The sequence below is a fragment of the Elgaria multicarinata genome, chromosome 12 (genome assembly GCF_023053635.1).
Source record: "Elgaria multicarinata webbii isolate HBS135686 ecotype San Diego chromosome 12, rElgMul1.1.pri, whole genome shotgun sequence".
Taxonomy (NCBI): Eukaryota; Metazoa; Chordata; class Lepidosauria; order Squamata; family Anguidae; genus Elgaria; species Elgaria multicarinata.
This window is the reverse complement of record NC_086182.1, coordinates 7704774-7726423: the sequence shown is the minus strand read 5'-3', so window position 1 is coordinate 7726423 and position 21650 is coordinate 7704774.

Here is a 21650-nt window from a genome sequence, read left to right as displayed (position 1 = left end):
GTGTAGCAACTGGTGGAGCAGGCCTTTCTCAACAGTGTTTTGGAACCCGCTCCTCAGCCAAACCCGCCAACGTCCGCCCCATCCCCCATGGGCATTTGCAAAAGTATAGGAGGCGTTCATGTTTTGGCAGGCTTTTCGGGATGTGCCTTAGTTTGCTGTTCCCCAGTCTCACTTACCCAGTTAATTAGTGTTTGATTAGATTTAATAGTTGAAAATTGCAGGCTTTCCTTCAGATTTTGCTGTTGATTTGAACTGGATTTCGACATGTCTGTGAGCTCCTTCGAACTTTTGAAAAAGGCGAGATTATGAACAAAGGGCTAGAAAGAGGATGATACAGGAGATACAGGAGATACAAGACATACAGGAGCTCTGTCCTCCTTTATATACAGTCACCCTAGGTTAGGGAGTGTGGTTAAACTGTGGTTATGTAGCCACCAGGTTTAGGAATGGGTCACAAGACACGCTAACCAGCCTTCCTCAACCTGGGGCGCTCCAGATGTGTTGGACTGCATCTCCCAGAATGCCCCAGCCAGGCTGCGCTAAGCCATAATGCATGTTGTCTGAACAGGGTCTTTGATTCGTTTTTAAGTGCAGAGTCTCAATATATCTCTATTGCATTCAGATATAATTTTAAACCAAGTTATTTTACAGGACACAACATATATAACTAAAATGCTTAAACATATAAGAGAACTTTGACTATTGAGTGGTATAGAAATGTAATAAACAAACAAATCCGGTTTCTTTAAAAACAATAATCAGCTTTTATCTACCCTGTCAGGTGATATGAAAATCTTCTCTCCGATGGTTCATCTGTGCTGGGTTGTCATCCTTCACCCATGTAAGTCATCACATGATGGGGTCATCAACTGCATGTGTGAACCAGATCTCAAGAGAAAAACTTTCATAGCTTTTTCTTGCTGAATTGTTTAAGTAGTAATGAAGTTGTGTTTAAGGACTTTGCATATATGGTTCCATATATGCAATGTCCTTAAACACAATTTCATTACTAATTAAAAGCTAGTGGCATAATAAATTTGTTAGCCTTTAAGGTGCTACAAGGCTCTGTTGTGGTTTGTACAGCTTTAATTAGGGTGACCATATGAAAAGGAGGACAGGGCTCCTGTATCTTTAACAGTTGTATTGAAAAGCAAATTACAGCAGGTGTCGTTTGTATATATGGGGAACCTGGTGAAATTCCCTTTTCTTCACAACGGTTACAGCTGCAGGTGCCCTGCCCTCTTTTAAATCTAGTCACTCTTGTATAGCTCTTGCAGCTTTAACTGTTGTGATGAAAAGGAAATTTCAGCAGGTTCTCCAAATATACAAATGACACGCGCTGAAATTCCCTTTTCTATGCAACTGTTAAAGATGCAGGAGCCCTGTCCTCCTTTTTATATGGTCACCCTACTTTAATGCAGTTTAATGGGACAGCGTCCTCTAGTGGCCATTTTATAGCAGAACATCTCCTGTACCCAGCGGGGAATAGCGACGCATAACAGAAGAGTCAGCTTTTCTGAGCCTTGTTTTAAATAGCTAAAACTGGGAAATGGAGCGGGAGAAGTGCAGGAGGGTCACTGTGTCGTCAAAATGACCCATGAAGATCCATGAGTAGCCAGTCGTGAGCATGCGTTGAAACGCTCATCTGAAGAAGCTCTAACTCTCCAGAGGTTCTGGACCTCCCAAGCATTCACTCTTCCAGTAAATTATCTTGTTTATTGTCCTTACATGTATATGTAGCGAGAGCCACAATTGCTCCTCTAAGCAGATATAAATTATGTACTGCAAAAGCCATGTGCGGCTTCATGACTAGAGGTTTTGGGTTATGTTCCAGGGTAGCTGAAAGCTCGATTTAGTTACAACCTGCTATGTTTTCATGGCTAAACAACAGAGCCTTGTAGCACCTTAAAGGCTAACAAATTTATTATGGCATTAGCTTTTATGGGCTACTAGCATCCGATGACGTGGACTCTGGTGCATGAAAACCTGTGTCACCATCAATATGCGAGTTCTTAAAGCGCTGCTGCAAAGGCCTTGGTTGTTTTTGCTGCAATAGAGTAACACATCTACCTTGCTGGAAGTTATTTTCATTGCTGCAGCAACCCATTTGCATTCATGCCTGTTTGGAAAATATCTGAATTAGAACATTGGGAAGTTGGTTTAGATCAGCCTTTTCCCTTCAAGGTGTAATCAATTGTTCCAGTTAGTTTCATTTAAATCAATCCACCCTATCACCTGATGTCCACTCAAAGACAATACTTATTAAAAGAGACACAGTACATGCAAGCAATTAAGAGCGCTCAAGAGTTCAGTAACCAAGCAGTAAGAAATGAGGCATGTCTGCAGGAGCCCCTCTTACACATCTTCCTCCAAAAGAGAGGAAATGCATCACACACACACACACACACACACGGACAAAACAGGACACAAATTTGCATAAAATTCACATATACTCATTTATATGACTTGATGCACATTTAGAAATTATTACTATCCTTTAGAAATGCAATCGTCTCACCATAATGGAGAAGACTGTGAGCAGGTGAGTTGTGCTGTCCAGGTGCTAGACGTAGATGGGAAATTGCTGCCCACCTTTCAGGATTGCTGCCCACCTTTCTTAAGGGTATATGTTTCACGAACAATGGGTCTAGTGGCACGTTAAAGATAGGGGGTGCAATGCTATAGCCCCTAGACAGTACCTGAGAGGCCATAGGATATTTCGGATTCCCAGGTTGGAGCTGGAAATCGCAGCTCTGCCACCTGACCCCTACCCTCACAGCCTGCATGAAAGGTACTGCACCTTCTCCTTCTCTGAGATTGGGGACACAGCCTCAGAGAGAGGGGAAAGGTGGTATTTCAGTGGGAAGGCCAGGATTCAAGCTATCCCAAGGCCTTTCTGGCCTCCTTCCCTCTCCCTCCGCAACCCTTTTGCTAGATGGGCAAAACAGCCCATCTAGCGAAAATGCAGGGTGCGAGGATGTGGTGGCAAAGATCTCCTGCCCTGCCTAGGATGCTTGTAAGCCTCCAGGTTCAGGGGAGTAGGAACATTGAGGGTGCAACCCAGAGGATTCCACCCTAACATATTTATTCTGGCATAAGCTTTTGTGGACTATAGCTGACTTCATCAAAAGGATAGAGTGTTATTGAGACTTCCAGATTTATATACAGTACATACTGTATAGCTGTTGATAACACAAACACAATTGGCACAAGGTAAGCCAGTTAACACATGTAGCATGAGACACATCCTTTATCCCAAGTCAAGCCTGGTCTCTGGAGATCGAATTCATCAACTGGTTCAATTCTAACCCAGCAGTCTCACTCCCATCTCCCTTTGAAGCTCCTTTGCTCCACAGTGGCCACTTTGAGATCAGGGTCCTGACAGGCTGAACTGTTTTGTCAGGTTTATGTCCAGCTATTCTTTTCCATAGAGACTGGCCTGTTTACCTAATGTAGAATGCTGAGAGAAAATAGCAGGTATCACATTGGAAGACGAGCAAGAAGATGAGCCCTTAAATCTGGGGGTGACATTATTAAGTTCTGTATTGGGCTTCCCAGAGCAGATATGGGGACACAGCTGACATCTGGGTGTGTTGCAAGGTCTGGTGGTCCCTTGTTATGCACCTGCTGTCGTCATTTGTAAGTAGCTGTTTTAGGCTGGCGGAAGGGGTCTGAAAGCAAGCACAGGCCTACCACCCAAAAGCCGGTGAGACTGAACAGTCCTACAAATAGGGGACACCTTTAAGAAGAGGACAGACCTCTGGAAAGTAGGGCACTTGGCCAGCCCACCCTATGTTCTTTTGGTCTTTGGAATGTTGACAAGGAGCTGCTGGTCAGTGACAGCAGAATTCAAAGGCATAAAATCACTGCACAGTTACTTGGAAGGAAGTCTCATTGAATCAAGTGGGACTTACAGCTGAGCAAACATGCATAGGACTGGCAGGCAAGAATCATAGAATAGTAGAGTTGGAAGGGGCCTATAAGGCCATCGAGTCCAACCCCCTGCTCAAGGCAGGAATCCACCTCAAAGCGTACCTGACAGATGTCTGTCCAGCTGCCTCTTGAAGGCCTCTAGTGTGGGAGAGCCCAAGATTTCCCTAAAGAATTGGTTCCATTGTCGTACTGCTCTAACAGTCAGGAAGTTTTTTCTGATGTCCAGCTGGAATCTGGCTTCCTGTAACTTGAGCAAGTTATTCCGTGTCCTGCAGGGGTGGATCCGCACGTCGGCCCCAGAGCGCATTTATGCGACCCCAGGGCAACCCGAAAACGATAGTCTGTACTTGCCTGTAAAAAGAAACGAGGAAGAGACAATGACGCCGCCGACACCGACGCCACCCAGCTTCCTGCTCCCCGGCCGGGACAGAGAGCTGGGTGGAGAGCGGAAAAAGCTCTCTACCCCGCCTTCTTCTAAAAGAGCTCTCCGAGCCGGCCGGGGAGCAGGAAGCTGGGCAGCGGCAGCAGCGGCGGCGTCTCTTCCTCGTTTCTTTTTACAGGCAAGTACAGACTATCGTTTTCGGGGTGCCCTGGGGTCGCATAAATGTGCTCTGGGGCCGACGTGCGGATCCGCCCCTGCACTCTGGGAGGATCAAGAAGAGATTCTGGCCCTCCTCTGTGTGACAACCTTTTAAGTATTTGAAAAGCGCTATCATGTCTCCCCTCAATCTTCTCTTCTCAAGGCTAAACATGCCCAGCTGTTTCAGTCTCTCCTCATAGGGCTTTGTTTCCTGAACCCTGATCATCCTGGTTGCCCTCCTCTGAAACATGGTGCTTGCAGGCGCCAATGCGCCCTGGACACCTTTCTTGACACCCACCAAAAAGGTGCTCTATCCTTCCCACATTTTATTAAAAAATGAACACATTTTTTTACTGGGAGCTGGGATTACTGCAAAATAGGTTTCCGTTTGGGCTGGAAACTGTGGGTTCAAAGGACTTGTACAGTGTCTAGGGACTAACCTAATCCCAACCCTTAACTCCCTAACCCTAACCCTGCATCTTATTCTTTTCTCTTGTCCTTTACCACACCTCCCATGGCAGCTATTTTGTGGTAGTGCCCAGGACAGTTTCTCAAATTGCTAAATGTACTCACAGCCCCAAAACCATACCTACCCCTAAGTTACAGGAAATTAAGAGAGTGAGGCTGCAATTCTAAGTGCTGAACTCAACAGGGTTTACTTCTGAGTAGATATACGTAGCTTGTTCGGCAAGTTATTTTCTCCATGCTGAAGGGGGGTCATTTTCTCTGCACCCCTGAGGTCACGTGCCAGGTTTCCCAGTCTGACCCGCAATGCCTCTGGCATTGAGGAGAAGGCTATCAAGGGCTACTAGCCATGATGGTTGTGTGCTGTCTCCAGTATCCAAGGCAGTAAGCCTGTGTGCACCAGTTGCTGGGGAACATGGGTGGGAGGGTGCTGGTGCACCATGTCCTGCTTGTTCATCCTTGGCTGATGGCTGGTTGGCCCCTGTGTGAACAGAGTGCTGGACTAGATGGACCCTCAGTCTGATCCAGCAGGGCACCTTTTATGTTCTTATTTCCCTTTTCAGACACAAAGCCCCCAAATAATTAAAATTATGCAGAGGGGGCGGGGAGGACATACATAAGGCGGAAAACAAAAGAAAATACAATCCCAGGCACAAGCCATTTAGGACTCTGAAAGGTCAAGATGCGCACTTTGAATTGCACTCAAGAACAGATCTGCCACCCATGCAACAATTCTGGAAGAACAGACTATACAGAAATTGTAAAGAGATTTCACAGTTATTGAAACGTTTCCTCCCTCTAGTGTTTACAGTGCAGCTGTGCAGTAGAATTAATCTTTTCTGGTTTCCTCACTTGCCCGTGTCAGCGAATGAAGCGAGCTCTGTTTGCCAAGCCGAACTCTTCTAGACCAGGGATGAGCAGAAGACGGATCTGGAACTGCAGTAGATCTCTGTGTGGTTTGCACAGACCCTGGAGTTAGACAAATCCCTGAAGGGAAAGGCTATCCATGGCTACTAGCCCTGATGACTCTGTGCTACTGCCAGGATCAGCGGCAGTGCCAATGAACACCAGTCTCTGGGGACCGTGGGGGTGGGGGTGCACATGTGTCCTGCTTGTGAGTTTCTCATTGAGAGCTGGTTGGCCACTATGCGAATCCTGCGCTGAGCAGGGGGTTGGACTCGATGGCCTTGTAGGCTCCTTCCAACTCTACTATTCTGTGATTCTAGCACTGGGTGTTTGCTTTGAAAATGCTGCAGGTTCAAGCCCTCCTGCCTCTGCTACTCTATGGGCCACCGCCATCATCCACCCCTATTGCACTTTCTGTGACTTTGGTGCCAGTTGGGTAGAAAACAAAAATGCCTTAATCTGTTTTTTTTATTATTATTATTTATTTATTTATATAGCACCATCAATGTACATGGTGCTGTACAGAGTAAAACAGTAAATAGCAAGACCCTGCCGCATAGGCTTACATTCTAATAAAATCATAATAAAACAATAAGGAGGGGAAGAGAATGCAAACAAGCACAGGGTAGGGAAAACAGGCACTGGGTAGGGTAAAACTAACAGTATAAAGTCAGAACAAAATCAAGTTTTAAAAGCTTTAGGAAAAAGAAAAGTTTTTAGCTGAGCTTTAAAAGCTGTGGTTGAACTTGTAGTTCTCAAATGTTCTGGAAGAGTGTTCTAGGCATAAGGAGCAGCAGAAGAAAATGGACGAAGCCGAGCAAGGGAAGTAGAGACCCTTGGGCAGGCGAGAAACATGGCATCAGATGAGTGAAGAGCACGAGCGGGGCAATAGTGTGAGATGAGAGAGGAGAGATAGGAAGGAGCTAGACAGTGAAAAGCTTTGTAGGTCAACAGGAGAAGTTTATATTGGATTCTGAAGTGAATTGGAAGCCAATAAAGAGATTTCAGCAGTGGAGTAACATGGTCAGAGCGGCGAGCCAAGAAGATGATCTTAGCAGCAGAGTGGTGAACAGAAACCAACAGACTGATGTGAGAAGAAGGAAGGCCAGTGAGAAGAAGGTTGCAGTAGTCCAACCGAGAAATAACCAATGCATGAACAAGAGTCTTGGCAGAAGAGACAGACAAAAATGATTGAATCCTGGCAATATTATACAGGAAAAACGACAGGATTTAGCTACTGTCTCAATATGAGGAATAAAGGAGAGCGAGGAATCAAATATAAAGCCAAGACTACGAGCTTCCTTGACAGGAGTAAATGTAACATCATTGACAGTAAGAGAGAATGAGAGATGAGGAGAAGGTTTAGGAGGAAAAACAAGCAATTCAGTCTTTGCCATATTAAGTTTCAAACGACGATGAAGCAGCCAAGCTGAGATATCTGAAAGACATGCCGAGATACGATCGTGAACATCAGGAGAAAGCTCCGGAGATGAAAGATATAATTGTGTATCATCGGCATACAGATGATATTGGAGGCCATGAGATTGAATAAGATTACCCAAGGGCAACATGTATAAAGAAAACAACAGCAGACCAAGCACCAAGCCTTGCGGAACCCCTACTGAAAGGGGAAAAGAAGAAGACGAGCTGCCATTAGCCAACACGCTGAAAGAGCAACCCGCTAGATAGGAGGCAAACCAGTTATAGACAGAGCCACAAATTCCAAGGTCATGAAGGGAATCTAAAAGAAGATCATGATCAACCGTGTCAAAGGCTGCAGTTAGATCAAGGAGAATAAGAACGGAATAATGGCCTTTAGACTTGGCAGTAAGAAGATCATTGGTAATCTTAGTAAGGGCTGTTTCAGTGGAATGCAAAGGACGGAATCCAGATTGAAAAGGATCCAGAGCAGAGTTACTAGAAAGAAAATCAAGACAACGAGAGTAGACCACACGCTCCAGGATCTTTGAAACAAACGGCAACAAAGAGACAGGTCGGTAGTTAGACAGAGATAGCCTATCAAGAGTAGGTTTCTTGAGAATGGGAGAGACTGTAGCATGTTTAAAAGCAGAAGGAAATGAACCGGAGGACAGAGAAAAATTAATAATATGAAGCAAGGAAGGGAGGATAGCAGGGATAAGATTAATAAAGACGCGAGAAGGAATCAGATCACGAGAACAAGTGGAGGGCTTCGAAGAGCGCAGTACTGTAGACAGTTCATCAGCTGAGACCGAAGGAAACGCAGAGAAATTTGCAGGAGGAACTGACAGATGAGGAACTGGAAGAGGAGCAGAGCTGGCCAGATCAGAGCAAATAGTTTGGATTTTAGCATTGAAAAAAGAGGCAAAGTTATTAGCAGACAGAGAGGCGGGGAGAGATGGTGGATTAGGCTTCAGAAGAGAATTGAAGGACGCAAAGAGCCGCTGAGGATGCCTAGCATTTGACTGGATCAACGTTGAGTAATACTGCTGTTTGGCCAATGAAATGGCAGAAGAGAAAGAGGAGAGTACAAATTTGTAATGGACAAAGTCCGCCCAGTCCCTGGTCCTACGCCAAAGGCGTTCAGCACCCAGGAACAAGAGCGAAGGTAGCGGAGGAAAGAGGTGAGCCACGGTTGGGGTTGAGAAGGGCGAACTATCCGAGTTGTAGATGGAGCAAGAGTATCAAGAGTTGAAGATAAGGAGGAATTAAAGAAGGAGACAGCTGAGTCCAAGGAGACAGCCGAAAAGACAGAAGGAAGAGAGGAGGCTAGAGACTGAGAAAAAGCCTCATAATTGATAGATTGCAAGTCACGACAAGAGCGAGAAGCGGGACGTGAAGGAGGAGGATTATGAGTAATATTGAAAGAAACTAGGTGATGATCTGACAACGGAAAGTGAGCAGTAGAAAAGTCCAAAACAGAGCAATTCCGAGTGAGAACAAGATCCAGACAGTGTCCAAGGGAATGTGTGGGTACATCAAACCAAAGCTTAAGATCATAAGAGGAAGATAATGAGCGAAATCGTAGAGCTGCAGCATCTTGAGGGTCATCCACATGAATATTGAAATCACCCAAAATAAGAGTAGGACAGTTATCAGAGAGGAAAAAGGACAGCCACGAATCAAAATCAGAGATAAATTTTGAGGACGAGCCTGGGGGGCGATACAGAACTGCAATCCGCAGTCGCAATGGAGCGAAAAGCCTCACCACATGTACCTCAAAGGAGGAAAAACAATGTGACGGTGGAATGGAAAGAGGCTGGAACTGGCACAAACTAGATAATAAAAGACCCACACCACCACCCCGACCCTCTGGGCGACTAGTGTGAGAGAAAGAGAGTCCTCCAAGAGAGAGGGCAGCAGAGATGGCGGTATCATGGGCAGGAAGCCAGGTTTCAGTAAGAGCAAGGAGGTGGAGAGACCTAGAGATAAACAAGTCCTGAATGACAGGGGCCTTAGAAGCAAGAGAGCGACAGTTCCATAAGGAACACGAGAAAGGCAGCTGAGAAGAGGGGAGACACCGAATAGGAACTAAGTTAGGAGAGACGAAATTGGAACGAGCCATAAGGAACAGATATGAGGAGAAAAGAATTGAGAGGAGGAAATGAGAAGATTGTGTCCTGAATCAGAAAGTAGCAGCGACCGGACCGCAGCTGGGGTTTTTCCTCCGGAGTAGAAGTTTTTCATTCCTGCTAACTCCCTAGCTTTTGTCCATCCTCCTGAAATTTTGCACATTGCTCACCTCTATGATATATTCCATGCTCATGCAAATTAAATAATAATAATAATAATAATAATAATAATAATAATAATAATAATAATAATAATAATAATATAAAAACAACTGTAAACCCATGGAGGTATGCGGGAGTGAATTTCTCTGGTGATAGCCAGAGGTGCAGCATGAGATACTGCTAGATCCAGAATTCCGCCCACTGAGAAGCTGAGCTCCAAAAGTGTTGACTTCCTTTCAGAACTGCTGCGGATTGCACAGTTCTTTTGTGATTCCCTCCCACAATGCCAGTGTGGATGGTGTGAGAAATGCACAACCAAGACATGATCGCAGTGGCACCCTCCTTGTTCCTTAGCAACTGGTATTTAGTGCCAAACCGAATCTGACACTGAGGGTAATTAATATAGGGTCATCATGACTAATAGCCATTAATAGGATTAGTCCTAGGTTGATTAGCTTGGATCGAGGACTGTCCCTAGAATCTAGAAATGGATCTAGAAAATCAACTTCCAATGCCTAAGGTTATCTAGGGAGTCCTAGGCATTGGTGAAATTTGAACTCAAGACTTTTGCATTCAGGGCGCATAGACTATTTGTTTAGTCTATTTCTTTATTAACACACACACCAAATTTACTGCAATACAGGAATCCAAGGTAATGTCACTACCATCTTCTGGACCCTGTCATACTTAGTGCCAGGGTAACTAAAAGGACCCTTCACTACTATGGCACTCTGGAAACCTGAAGGCATAACATGTTAGTCTTCCATTCAAACAAAAGGGCTTTCAAGTGATTATCTTTGAAATATCTCAGCTATCTCAGACTAGGCCTTGCTCTCTAGAGGTCAAGATGGAGATCACTGACTCTTCGACAGACAGATACAGGGAGTCTGTGAACCACTAACTCTCTTCCCTGCCTAGCTGAATTCTTAGCCCTTGGTCTGCTCTTCTGCTTTCTGTAGGGTGACTATAGGAAAAGGAAGGACAGGGCTTCTGTAACAATTGTAGAGGAAAGGGAATTTCAGCAGGTGTCATTTGTATGCATGGAGCACCTGGTGGAATTCCCTTGTCATCAAACAGTTCAACCTGCAGGAGCCTTGCCCCCTTTTGTATCTGATCACTCTAGTATAGCTCCTTCAGCTTTAACTGTTAGGATAAAAAGGGAAATGCCCTTTTCTCTAAAACTGTTGAAGATACAGGAGCCCTGGCCTCCTTTCCATATGGTCACCCTACCTTCTGCTATGACACCGTCTTTCATCACCATACCCCACTTTGAATATTCTCCTTGAACCCACCTCACAAAACCCAGGTTACCATGGGAACAGCAATAAACAGTTTTACATCATTGCAAGTGTGTGGCCTATTCCTTACCGGACCTTGGGACGGTAAAGACTGCAGCTGTGTGACTCTCCAGCATTTGGAAACTTTCCAGAGTCGTGGCCTTTTCAGCATCATGGCAGATAAGAATTTTTTTTTTCTTAGATGTGGAGGATGGAATGAGGAATAATGTCAGAAAGAATTTCTGTCTGTTGGTTTTATAAACTTTTTTAGATATAAATGATCATAATGGCAGTAAACCCACATATCCAAAAAGGCAGTCTCATTTCTATCTTGATGAGAGGAAAATTTGTTGTTGCTATAGTATTGATCCAGGTTAAAAAGTCAATGAAACTATGTGGATTTGCAAAAATTAAAAAAATAGCGTCTATGTATCGTTTATAGAAAAGTATTTCCTTTTTTTATATATTGCATGAGAGATAAAATTCTCTTCCAGCCGTGCCATGAATAAATGGGCCACACTAGGGACAAAAGGGCTTCCCACGGCAACGCCTCGAATCTGCAGGATTTCCCCCCCGTCAAAACTAAAATAGTTTTTTTCTAATCCCATCTCAGTAAGTTCTAATAGGACATAGGTAGGTGGAGAAAAACTATCCCGTTTATTGAGATACCATTCAACAGTATTGCGTGCCTCATCATGGGGGATACTAGTATAGAGGTGTGCTCTCATTCGATCCGTGTACAAACTTGCACACGTTCTAATGAGACTTACACTCGCTTCTAAGGAATCTTTTGACATTGGCAATAGAGCGTCTGTGGCTAAGTAAGGCGATTCTTACTCAAGAAACTTACAGCACTGAAGGGGATAATGCTACAATGGCACATTTATTGAGGTTAAAACAAATACAAAGGTACAAGCCAGTTTGGGGGAAATTAGCTGAGCAAGTGAAGGCTTAGAAGCAGTTTCAAGACTGAAAAATAGACCCTTTGAGACTTCAGAGCATACACACACAGACAGCAGGGGAAAGAGTAGAGGGAATCGTTAAAGGCAATGTACCTTTCCCTGGGCTGCAGCCCTTTCTTGTAGACCAGAACTGGGGAGCGTTGCAACTCCTGGTCTTAGGTGAAGAGGAAAAGAAGACAGCGAGGCGAAGCACTCACCCACGGCAGGTTGCTCGCGCAAGCTGGAATGTGTCGTATATCCTGTGCTTCTGGTTCAAGAGAGAGCGGGAGCTAGCCTCCTCCCTCCCCCCAAGCCTGAGGGTCTTGTGTCCTAAAAAAAACCTCTCAAGAAAAGCCTCCCCACAGTGCTCATAAACCCTGGGAGATGTTACTTGTGATGGGGGAGAGAGGCATAACAAAAGAGGGTGGTTGGGGATTGATGGCTGTCCTTGTTGACAATATTCTCTTTACAAAAGATGATTTTCAGCCTAGAGTTCAGCCACAGGGCTACATTAGCAGGTGTATGATCAGGTAAAACTCTTGCCATCCAGCATTCCTATTCTGCTTAATTTTACCCTTCACTTTGGTTTCTGGGGAACGCGTTTGAAGAAGTCTATCAGAAAACAATGACTTGATCTATCCTTATGTGAAAGCTCTCAGTCTGCAGGTGGGGTTTTGGGCTGCTTCAAAATGGAGCCAGGACTGCTCACAGAAGCTACCTTGTAACAACTCCCCCATTGATGACAAGCCAATCTCATTGGTGGCGTCATCACAACAATTATACTGGTTGGAACTGGAGACTTATTTCACTGGACTAGAATCATAGCAATTACTCTTTCTAACTAGACTTTATAGCCAATTAGAATTTATCTTGAAAACAGGATACAGTATTGCAAAAACATTTTCATGCTGAAGACACAGGAGTGATAATCTGGTAATATACTATACTACTAACAGTATAAAAACTTTGGCACTTAAAAACTCTCTTTCTGAGGTGGGGGAAAACGTTCTATAGGATTCTTTCATTTTTGCTTATTGCTTATGTGTGCCTGCACTTGTATGGTGGTTAGCTGGTGGAGGGAATGGAAGAAGGGTTGGAAGTACTAGGATAGACAAAGACACTTACTCCTAAGGAGGGAAGCACGGGGTAAACGTCACCATTATTGACACTATAAAGGTTTGGGAAAAACAAGTGGAAGAGAGCACCTCTTGCTTTACACAGGAGTAAAACAATTTCACTCAAAGTTCTATTTTTATTCAGCTGAGATATCAGTTCTTGATGGGACTGAAATGTCTAGAGCTTCTTCAAAAGCAAGTCTTCTTGCTGGGTTCAATGGCAACGAAGTAATCTGGAACGTTGCTTACAGTCTACTGTGGATCTTTTCACTGACTTAAGCAAATCGTCTATGTGGAATTCTTGGGCAGCTGCTTGCTTTTGGGTTCTTGTAGTCTTTGGATGCTGGAAGACTACTGTAACTGATGTCATCTGGGTTCTGTATTACAGTTCATCTGGACTCCATCTTTCACTATTACTTTTCTGGAAGGACTTCTTGCATCTCTTTCGGGTTATGATATGAAGGGGTCGTTACAAACCTGCATGTTGGAAATTAACTACAAAGAGGTGTGGACTCTCTCCATCAATGGATGAAGAGCAATAACAAAACAATAACTATGTACAAGAATCTGTGCCTCTTTTTCTTTTTTCTTTTTAAGACTTGGGGGGGGGAGTTTTCACTCTGCACATGCTTTTGGCTAGTTAAAGCTGAGTGAAACTTTCAATCAGGGGGCTTTGGGGGCAGCAGCATTTCTTGTTCTTTAAACATACCTGCATGGCTGGCCAGAATGAAGAAAACAAAAGCAATTACTCTGAAAGTTACTGGTGCTCTGTGTGCAAAGCTTGACTGAGTAATTGCAATTGAAAAAGGCCAACAGTCAGGGGGCTTTACTTTCCATTCTTTGGACTGCAAGCTACCGACACTCTCAGCTTTAGTGAAGCAAGTGCCATGCTCTGTCTTGGTGTCTTGAGGGAGCTCCCCCACCCCCCGTGCCTTACAAGGGACTACCCAATGCGTGTAATTTTTGTCTACTCTCTTTGGTAAATTAGAGAGAAAACCAGGTTAATTTTTAAACTTAATTCAGGTTTCAGGTAGACTCTTCTTGCTGTTGGAGGCTCTATTTTTGAAGTTTTTCTGGTAGGAACAGGCTGCTTATCAGGAAGCAACAGCTGCTTTGGAAACACAACGTTTTCTTTATTAGGCTTTGCTACTAGTTCAGGAGACAAAGCAAGTTTTGCTTCACTCCCTTGAGAAATTTCTTGTTGTTTTATACAGCATTCTTTAACAGGCTTTCTATTTCTAATTTCTACTTTGGAGCATGTCACAGGAGTTTCTTTACAACTTGGTATGGCAGAAACATTCAATTGGGTTTTCTCTTGAACTTGAGATTGAATTGGGGTTGCTTTTAAAACTGGTTGTTCTATGGGCTTACTTGGCTCTGGAAGTGAAGCTTCAATTTCTCTAGCTGAGGGGAACTTTTGTGCACTAGACACAGCAAGAGATTGCTTGGGAGAGGTTTCTGGGGCAGTGACAGTATTGCTTCTTTCTGTGGCTAAGGTTTTAGGGAGAGTCTGGATTTCTGTTTGCTGCTTTGGGGGGTCTCTTTCTGACTTTTCAGATTCTTTCTCTAGCAGCAATTGTGAACTCTCAGTCTCTCGGTCTTTTCGCATTTCTGTTGTTGGTTGGGCTAAGTATCCCTGGTTCCTCACTGTAACCCTGGCAGGGGGCATCCTCTGAGCATTACACCGAGGCTTAGCATTCACTTGAGGATGTCCACGGGGAACCGGGCATCCCTATGGTGCTGCACACACTTCTCTTAAGACCTGCTTTTGCTCAGGGGTCCGGCGGTTGGTGTCAGCGGCTGGAGCTAACTGGTATTTAGCTTTTCTCCCTTTTAACAATTCCCAAAGTTTAGACAAGACTTCTGTTGGCTGCTTGTCATACTTAGTCAGATCTTCTCCTAAAGAATGGCGTTCGTTCCAAAGGAAACATCTGTATGGATCTAATTTTCTTTCTGGGGGCTCTGGTTCTGAAAGTCTCTGCCTGTTGCTTCTAGCTGCCTGGGGGCACTGCCACTCAGCAGGATTTGCTGACCAAGGCACTTGGTACTTGGCATGAGAATTGGGCTGTCCTCAAGCTCCATCTTGATGCGGGTTCAAAGGAGTGTTTTTCTGTTTGGGTGCTCAGACTCCACGTCCGCCTCCGCCTCATATTTGGTTCTTGCGCAAGTGACCTTTCGTTGAGTCTTATTTTGCAAGTGTGTTTTGGGCACACTTACAAAACACCCAAAACACCCTTTCAACATGCCTAATGTGCCCACCAACCCAAAAAGGTTGGGCACCCGTGCTCCGGCAGCTCCTGTTGAAGCAGCAGCATGGGGAAAGGACTTTGCCTGGGGGGACCTGAGAGAATGGCTGCCAATCAGCAAAGACAGGGAGGCCCAGTGGTTTGGCCCAGTATTAGGGGATTTCCAACACACCCACCTGCGGCAGCAAGTGGGCTATCACCTTTCTTGCAGGGGGAGGGGTACTAATGAAGAGAAGATGGAGCAGAGACAACCTTCTCAATAATAAACATGTAAAAACAATATGTAGAATAGATTGTATGTATAGTGTAGGATGAATTTCACACAGAACGCTTGCATAAACTGATGTGTCTTCTTCCCAGCAGAATCCAGAGAGGATTTTAGACTGCCCCGGATCCCTCAGGAGAGAGGAATGTACAACACAGGAGAAAGACCTCTGCCAAGGCCACGGCCTGATCCGTGGTCGTTCCCCAGAACTAGTCTAGCTCCAGAGAAACAACTGCCAATTCATCATCAGCCGAGAAAAGTGCCAACCAGACTGCCGAAGGTGGCGGAGGCCTCCTTGCCGAGGCCCCGAACGAAAGAAAGAACAATTTCTTCCTTCGGGGAGTGCCAGTAGAGAAGCCTGTACTGCCGCCGCCAACAATGGTACAGAAGCCGGTGCCGCCTCGTGTGCGGACCCCAGAAATCAGCACCTTGTAGGTCAACCCACAATACATCTCTACTCTGAAGCCGGTGACACCCCCAACGCAGAGCCTAGGAGCAACTTTGCCGAAGAAGCCACACCGGGCATCTCTCCGAAAGTCGATGGCGACCTGCGTCGAAAAGGCCGCTCTGGCAAAACTGGGAGAGACGCCTTGGCAAAAGACCGATGGACCCAACCCACCACCTTCCAATTCGTCCAGGCCAATGCGGCTTTACTATCCAAAGCCGCCGCACAGGTCAGTGACGAGACTACGACATTTGTAAGGATTCGCCAGGATTCCTATTGATAAATCAGGGTTAGGGGGAAGGGGTTGTTGCAAACCATTTTGCCCATTTTGCTCATACCTTTACATTTGCTTTCAAAAACGGGTTTTTAATGGTTTGTACATGTTTTTTCAGTGTTGGAAGAAAGAGGATCGCCCTGATCGTAGGGATGCAGGGGGCGCTTTCAATTGACACCCACGGATTGCGGTCTTGTTCCTAATTATTTTGAGTAGTTTCTGTAAGGGTAAGGTGAGGGTTAATCGGACCTTGGGACTGGCATGTTTTTTAATGTATGAATTTTATGGTTTTTTATGGTCCTTCAGGAGGGGAGATCAGAACCAGGCATCTGCATGAGGGGGAGAAGACTGATTGTAACTGTCGTGTCCTTGAGTGATTAGCCATCCCGGGCTGAAGTGTGAAGAAACTCCACGCATCAAAGCCGAAGGGAGGGGGGAAGGAGTAAAAAGAATAGTATAAAGATCCCCCTGTGAAGGGAACAGGGAGGCGTCGGCTGAGGCTGGTCTGGGTGACGTATGACTTTGTAGTTTAGTTTGTAGCTTGCTTGTGCTGGGTTCTTATACTTTTATGCATGTTTTATTAAGTTTTATTCTGCTATCCCATGTATCCTTACCCTTTTCCAAATAAATGGTCTTAAACCTCATTTGTGTGAGCCATGAGTGTCTGGCCCGGGGATCTGTGCTAAATCCAGTCGAGAAGCCAGCTGGTTGCTGGGCGCTCTTCCTTTACAGTTGCCTCAATTGAAAGGCATCATTGTACAGCCTAAGATTTGGGACACCCAACCCCCCTAGGTTAGTTGGCTGGAAGAGAGTCACTGGATTGACATGGATGCGCTTGCCCCCTCCACTGAACGTGGCTAGAGCTTGTTGCCAACGTTTGAACTCATTTCCAGGAATCTCTACTGGCAAGGTATGAAACAGAGAAGACGGTTTAGGCAACAAAGTCATTTTCAGGGCCGCATTCCTCCCTAATCAAGTTAATTTAAGTTTCTTCCACAGAATCACTTGAAAACCCTTTTGTTTGAATGGAAGACTAACATGTTATGCCTTCATTTTTCCAGAGTGCCATAGGCCGCATTCCATCCGGCTTGGGTCCATCGGTCAGCCCTGGCTTTGCCACGGCCTTTTCCACGCAGGCCGCCATCGATGTCGGGAGAGATGTCAGGCGTGGCTTCGGCGGCGAAGTTGTCACTAGGCTCTGCAGACGGGGAGGCACCGGCTTCGGGGTAGACGTGTGGGGTGGCTCTGGCCACCTGGTGGTATCTGGGCTCCGCACAGGAGGCGGCAACTGCTTCTGTACCGTTGTTGGAGGCGGCACAGGCTTCTCTACTGGCATTTGCCAAGGGCCCTGTACTGGCTTCGGCCAAGGGGTCTTTCTTTCAATCACGGGCCTTGGAAGGAGGCCTCCACCACCTTCGGCAGGCTGGTCGGTACTTGTTTCGGCTGAGGAGTTGGCATGGCAGCTAGACGAATTTGGGGAGCATGCACGGTTCAGGACGTGGCCTAGGCAGAGGTCTTGTTTCACCCACTATGTACACTCCACTCTCCTGAGGGATCCGGGACATTCTCCAATCCTCTCTGGGTTCTGCTGGGAAGAAGACAGGCTATCTGCCTCACTTATTTCAAATGTAAATGTTCTTTATTCCAATACAAAAAATAGTTGGTTACTAGTGCAGTGTATAGCCTAATTTTGCTGAGTACTTTTCTGTTGAAGAAAATAAGAAATCTGTCACAGTAATTCCCCCCACCCCCACCCTAAAATGGAAAAGGGTTGAAAACAGTACATTGCTCTGTAGTATTTTGTCTGTAATATTGTGATATTTACAAGCAAATTTTTATTCTTCTCAGATAAAAAAATCTCAACCACATATAATCGTCTTAATACTCATCTGCAAACATTTAGCTGCATTAAACTAGATTCATGGCAGCCTTGTGTTTGCATGAATATAGTCCCCAAGAATTAAAATGAATGTAAAGGCTGCAGTTCTATGTACACTTACTTGGGAGAAAGTCTCAATGGGTCTTACTTCAGAATAAGCACACAGAGGATTGCTCTTTAAACTAGGGTGACCAGATGAAAAGGAGGACAGGGCTCCTGTATCCTTAGCCGTTGTATTGAAAAGGAAATTTCAGCAGGCATCATTTGTATATATGGGGAACTTGGTGAAATGTCCTCTTCATCACAAGAGTTGAAGCTGCAGGTGCCCTGCCCTCTTTTAAATCTGGTCACTCTAGTATAGCTCCTGCACCTTTAACTGTTGTGATGAAGAGGGAATTTCACCAGGTTCTGCATGCATGCAAAGGACACCTGCTGAAATTCCCTTTTCTATGCAATTGTTAAAAACACAGGAGCCCTGTCCTCCTTTTCATTTGGTCACCATATGTAAACAAAAAAATAAAAGCAGAGGGAAGGCTGGCAGACGACACGGCGAAACAGCACCCTGATTGCAAGCGGTAGCTGACATCCACAGGGTCTCCATAAGGAAAGCTTTTTTCCCCACACATTGGCGGCGGCTGTAAGAGTGAGAGGGGGGAAAGCCTCTATGGAGTCTGCCCCAAACAGGCCTTTCCTAAGGCCCTGCAATGGGGGCGTGAGAGAGGGGGGCGATTGGGGGATTGGTGAGGGGGAGCCAGGGGGGGGGCTTCTCCGGGACTCCTGGGCTGCTGCAGCTCTGAGACCATTCTAGCCAGGAAGGGAGGCAGAGCAGGGAGCGAGTCACACGGTGGCAGCAGCAGCCAGGCCAGAGAGTGACAGGAATCATGAAATTGGGGTCTAACTCACATCTTGTGGTCAGTGCACAGCCCTAGCTGTGGGGCGGGGGAGAGAAGCAATGGCAGCCAATCCTAAGAGCTGTCGTTCAGTTACTCTTAAAGTAATCAGTGCTCTCAGGAGATGCCTGCAAGAGTGAAATGATAGCAAATGTTTGGATTCCGACAGCTCAGTTCTCCGCCTTCTGTGGGGTGGTTCAAGCTCAGGCAGTGAGGGCTGGTGGCTCCGTCATCAGTGGGGCAATGAATCCACCACTCCAAGTTTCAGTCTGAACTCTAGAGGATCTATCCCAAGCTATCTAAGCGTTCTGACTAAAACCTGGAGCGGATTCACCACCCCACTGACAATGGAGCCCCCAGCCCCCACTGGTCTTTCTCAAAACTGTAGAAGGTACACAGGACAAGGAAGCAAGAAGGACACGGCCTAGAGAGTCTTTCCGCCACTCCTTTCAAAGGCCCTCTGTGTAACTGGCCCTGCATCCATGGGCAGAAAAAGGACCGTTTACCTATGCCTGCTCACCACCCATTAGCACTGTTCAGGCCTCAGGTTCATCATCTGTTGATAGGGGGAATGGGGAGGAATGTGCTAGCTCCGCCCCCTATGGTCACATCACCTTCTTCTTCCTCCTCCTCCTCCTCCTCCTCCTCCTCCTCCTCCTCCTCCTCCATGTGTTGTTGGGGCCAATGTCTGGGTTGGGGTGCCTTCGCTATTCAGAGCGGCTCCGTGTGAGATTTCGAACCCCCATCTTACGAGATTCTAAATCACAGCAGGGGGCGGGGGGAGAGGGAGAGTTCGCCCTTCCAATTCACGGAGGGCCACAGAGGCCAAGGCGAAGGAGACAGGGCTAGCACACTCATCTCACTGATGTGATTGAGAGACACCTTTTTTCTCCCTGTCTCATAATACTAGAGCCCAATGGGGTCATCCCATGAAGCTGATTGGTGGAAGATGCAGGACAATTAAAAGGAAGGACTGCTTCACACGGCACATTGTTAAATTATGGAACTCGCTACCACAAGATGTGGTGACGGCCACCAATCTGGATAAGGGGGTTGGATAAATTCTTGGAGGAGAAGGTGATCAATGGCTACTAACCCTGATGGTTGCATGTGGTCTCCAGTATCCAAGGCAGTAAGCCTGTGTGCACCAGTTGCTGGGGAACATGGGTGGGAGGGTGCTGTTGCACCATATCCTGCTTTGTTGGTCCCTGGCCGATGGCTGCTTGGCCCCTGTGTGAACAGAGTGCCAGACCAGATGGACCTTTGGTCTGATCCAGCAAGGCACTTCTTACGTTCTTCTGTAATCATCTGGGGGATTAGAGTGCCTGAACAGGGATGTTGGGTGCAGCATCTGGTGACAAGCTGCATGTGTGAACAACCCATCGGAGCTCAGACACCCGGCAGAACTTCCCTCTCACTTCGTATCACTTGCAACACAATGCTTTCCAGTCGTCCGATTTAGCTGTGAATCGAGGGATGTACCGGCACGTGTGAACCAGCAATATGGCCTTGCAATACCTGCACGTATACTTATGAGAATGTGAGGCCATAAGTCAGCGAGGAGGAAGCACGTGCTTTGTCTACAGAACGTCCCTGGTTTAATTCCGGGTGTCTCCCATTAGAAAAGGAGCAGGGCGCAGGTCATAGGAGCGATCTCTATTGGAAACTTTAAAGAGCAATATTCTGAACAACAGCAGCAGCTCTTCAGGGTTTCAGATAGAGGTCTTTCTTATAAATTGTAACCGTCTAAAGCTTAGGAAGCTGCCTGATACCACATCAGACTATTCGTCCATGTGTCAGCTTCCAAACGTTGAGTGTGTTCCATTCCAAATGTGGAACACGGTAAGAACCTTGAAACAGAAGATCTTCAGTTGTTAGTCTTACATATCCTTCCAGGGTTAGCAGTCAATGTCCCATTATCTGCAGGGTTGACACTCATTAAGGATTGCTTGGGAAGGGCCTTCTTGGTGGCTGCTCCCAAGCTGGGGAACTCCCTGCTGAGGGAGGCTAGGTTTGCTCCCGCTCTGCTGTCCTTCTGCCGGCAGACCAAGACCTTTTTATTCAAGCAGACGGCGGCTTATACGCAAGTCTTTTGGGTTGGAGGCCGTATTTATTCTATTATTTTAATGCATTTGTTTCATTATTGTTTCAAGTTTTATTTATGACTGCAAGCCAACTTGAGTGCTGTTTTCTTGGTAGAAGAGGTGGATTACAAATCAAATAAACATTTTGAAGCAATCTTGGTCCAAATAGGCAGGGCAGCATTTATGCCACGACAAGAGCAGACGCAGCACAAAGTGCGGCAAGTTCTGCCTCTTGGCCATCTAGCTTTCATATAGAAATCCAAAAGGGGAGGATTCTTGGTCCTCATGGTTGCAAGGTTATCCTTGGAAGTGCTTTGGGCAATGCCTGGAGAAATCTTAGAATCAAATGGCATGCAGTTGGTGGTCTTCCAGAGGGCCTTGCTCCTCAGATGCCGAACAGAAATACATAGGCTGCTCAGACCCTCCGGAAAATCCCGGAAACCTCCTGGGACAGCTGGGGGTCCGGAGGAACCGGACTTAGGGCCCAAAATTACGGGGTTGGGGTTACTGGGCCCGCAGCAACCCCAACCCCAACATACCGGGCCTAAATTTCCCCGGCGAGTGGCGGCGGCCATCTTGAATCTCACCCGAACTGTTGGTGGTCTTCCAGAGGGCCTTGCTCCTCAGATGCCGAATA